This window comes from Chelon labrosus, assembly GCF_963514085.1.
Source record: "Chelon labrosus genome assembly, chromosome: 2".
Classification (NCBI taxonomy): Eukaryota; Metazoa; Chordata; class Actinopteri; order Mugiliformes; family Mugilidae; genus Chelon; species Chelon labrosus.
Window position 1 is genome coordinate 1,585,426 of NC_140338.1, and position 4,233 is coordinate 1,589,658.

Consider the following 4,233-nt stretch of genomic DNA (forward strand, 5'->3'; position numbering starts at 1 on the left):
TCCAAGAAGTTCTGTTAACAACAACTATCTATTGGTCTTTGTCGACTACTACTCACGTTGGGTAGAGTTGTTCCCTCTGCGCCGGGCCACTGCTGAAACAGTTTCCCAAGTGCTCAGCCGAGAAATACTCACTCGCTGGGGAGTACCAGATTACATACTTTCAGATCAGGGTCCCCAATTCATCTCTTCAGTATTCGCAGGCACCTGTAAGAAGTGGAACTTAAAACAGAAGAAAACTACCCCTTATCATCCACAAACGAACCTAACAGAAAGGGTGAACAGAAATTTGAAGGCCATGATTTCTTCCTATGTGGAGAACAAACACAAGAACTGGGATAAATACTTGCCAGAGTTCCGTTTTGCACTCAACACTGCTGTCCATGAGTCCATCGGAGTGACCCCGGCCGAGCTTAATGTTAGCCGGACGCTAAAGGGACCAATAGATGCCGAGTTGAGTCCTGAACTTTGTACACCGGATGAACCAGCCTATGACCAAATGGACCAAATTGTAGATTTACAACAATTTGTGACAAAAAACATGCAAAAAGCAAAGACACGTCAAAAACTCAACTATGACCGTTACAGGAGAGAGCAAATGTTCATAGAAAAGGACAGAGTCTGGTTAAAAACTCACCCTTATTCCAAGGCAGATAAATCTTTCTCTGCCAAACTTGCTCCACGCTGGAAAGGCCCCTACAGAATCGTGCGGAAAATAAGCCCACTCAATTATGAGATCGTCTTGGAGGATTCCGGAGAGGATCTCAGAGTCGTAAATATCGCAAATTTGAAACCTTGCTATCCCACAGCAAGCGACTGGGAGAGGCAACAGCGCCAACAAGTCATTAAGATATTCGAAGCAGAGTCGGAGGATGAAGACTTTCTGGGATTCGAACAGAACAATCTTGATGACTAAAATTAATTAACTGTATGCCACCACCTGTTCAGGCTTTTCACAGGGGGAAGGGGGTGTAACGAGCTAAAAAAAAAATTTTAATTAAAACGGCTCTTTGATCTGACGTCGCCGTCAATATAAAGAGACGTTAGGCAGCCGCTTCCGGCGCTCCTGCAATGACGTGCTGGCAGAGCGACGTTCCGGTTCGGCGTTGTAGTCCGCAAACTGCGGCAGCATAAAAAAAAGTTTATATAGAGGTAGTTAATCCCTCTCGATCGATTGCAATGAACCGAATTGGAACCGGACCACGGGTTCACTGGCAAGTGGCTAAAATTGTGGATGTTTGGGTGAGCTGGATTACCGCTTACTTCAAGACTGTTTCAGTACCACTGACTGGAATATGTTCAAGCAGGCTGCCACGCAGAACAACACCACAGACCTCCAGGAGTATACAGAGACTGTCACTGCTTACATAGCCAAATGTATTGATGACGTCACGGACACCAAAACCATCACTGTTCGGGCCAATCAGAAACCATGGCTGACTGGGGAGGTCCACAGGCTCCTGAAGGCTCGAAACGCTGCCTTCAGAGCTGGAGACGAGGTGGGCTTGAGGACAGCCAGGGCCAACCTGTCCCGAGGCATCAGAGTGGCCAAGAGACAGCACTCCAGGAGGATAGCCCATCACTTCAGCGACAGCAGAGACACTCGGAGTCTGTGGCGAGGGATACAGACCATCACGGACTACAAGCCCACACCACAGATCTGCGAAAGCTCCACCTCTCTGCTGAATGAGCTAAATGACTTCTTCGCTCGCTTTGAGGCACATAACAACACCCATGCACAGAAGACTCCACCCCCATCTGACGACCAGCTGATGACACTGTCCTCAGCAAGTGTGAGGAGATCCCTTCGCAGGATTGATGCACGCAAAGCTTCAGGTCCAGACAACATACCTGGTCGTGTACTGAGAGACTGTGCAGAGGAACTCACAGATGTCTTCACAGACATTTTCAACATCTCACTGAGTCAGGCTGTTGTCCCCACGTGCTTCAAAGCCACCACCATCATCCCGGTCCCGAAGAAGTCGTCACCCTCCTGCTTCAATGACTACCGTCCAGTTGCACTCACTCCCATTCTCATGAAGTGCTTCGAACGGCTGGTCATGCATCACGTCAAGTCAATTCTCCCCCCCACCCTGGACCCTTTCCAGTTCGCATATCGGTCCAACCGCTCGACCGATGATGCCATCTCCACTACCCTCCACTCAGCTCTCACACATCTGGACACTAAGGACTCCTATGTCAGAATGCTGTTCATTGACTTCAGTTCAGCATTCAATACAATCATCCCCCAACAGCTCATACAAAAACTGGAACAACTGGGGCTCAGTACCTCGCTGTGCAACTGGATGCTGGACTTCCTGACTGGAAGACCACAAGCAGTGCGGGTTGGCACCAACACATCCAGCACCATCACCCTGAACACAGGGGCCCCCCAGGGATGTGTGCTGAGCCCCCTCCTCTTCACTTTACTGACTCACGACTGCACACCGATGGATAGCTCCAACCTATTCATAAAGTTTGCAGACGACACGACTGTGGTGGGTCTCATCAGCAACAGAGACGAGACCAACTACAGGAACGAGGTTAGCCGCCTGGCTATGTGGTGCGGAGACAACAATCTCTCCTTGAATGTGGAAAAGACAAAGGAGATTGTTGTGGACTTCAGGAGAGCGCACACTCAGCATGCTCCTCTGACCATCAATGGTGCTGCTGTGGAGAGGGTGAGCAGCACCAAGTTCCTGGGTGTGCACGTCACAGAGGACCTCTCCTGGGCGACCAACACCGCATCACTCGCAAAGAAGGCTCAACAGCGCCTCTACTTTCTGCGCAAACTGAGGAAAGCCAGAGCACCGGCCCCCATCATGCGCACCTTCTACAGAGGCACCATCGAGAGCATCCTGACCAGCTGCATCACTGCGTGGTACGCCGCCTGCACCGCGTCCTGCCGCAAGACCCTCCATCGCATAGTGAGAACAGCTGAGAAGATAATCGGTGTCTCTCTCCCTTCCCCCCAGGACATTTACGACACCCGTCTCACCCGCAAAGCCCTCTGCATTGCAGGTGATCCCACCCACCCGTCACACAACTTCCTCAGTCTGCTGCCATCAGGGAGGAGACTGCGGAGTCTTCAGGCCAGGACCGGCAGACTCAAAGACAGCTTCATCCACCAGGCTGTCAGGAAGCTCAATTCCTTACCTGCTCTGCCCCCTCTCCCCGTTCTGCTCCCCGCTCACACATACACACACACTAACCTGGGACTCTGATCCCCCCACCACCACCACCCCACGGACTATACTTCATCTGAGAGACCAATACTGTATATACTGTATTATATATATTATATATATCATATATCATACCCTTTGCACCTGCCCAACTCAGGGGTCGCACCAGCCACTTTATTTTATTGTAGCTCATTCTATTTTTATTTTTATTTTTATTTTATTCTATTTTAGGTATGTATGCGTGTAGTATATATATGTGTATATGTATATGGGTGTGTATATGTATGTATATATAGATACATAGATATATATATATCTTATATTTTTACATTTCATATTTGTACATTTTGTGTTTAAGCTGCTGCACCGTAGGAACTTTGAGGAAAGAAATTTCAATCCTGTTATGTGTTGCACATGTCAGAATTGACAATAAAGCTGACTTTGACTTTGACTTTGACTATTTATGTTTTTCCCTGCTGTTTTTGTTTTTTTTTGACGGACGTTGGAGGATTATGTATTTTTTTTTTCTCTCTCTCTTTTTTCTCCCTCTCCGTCGTTTTGGATGTGGGAAATAAATAGGAACTAAAGACTAACGGACTTTTGCCTTGAAAAAGGAATTATTGTTTTGTGTTTTTGAGAGACTGCCTACACCTGGAAAAGTGGACATTGTTTTTTGTTTTGTTTTTGGTTGTTGTGTAAATACATTTAAAAGAAAAAAAAAGGACAAAGTGGTATTTTGGTTTGTGTTAACTTTATTTAAGGTTGTATGAGTTGGTATTTAATTTATGCATCCTTTGTGTCGGTTTGACTGAAAAAGAAAAACAACTTATATTTAAATTGTCAGGCTGAGTCCTGACTGGCACCCCAAAAAGAAAATAAAATAGGATAATAAGTTGCTTTAAAAAAAAAAAACGTCACAGTACGAAGCATCATCTTCTGCCTTTCCCTTATTAAGAATAAGACTAATATGTGCCTCTCTGGGAAGGAAGCTTGGGTATGTTGATTAAAGTATTTTGTAGTTTGCTCAATTTTAAGCGTCTTGAGAGTAAAA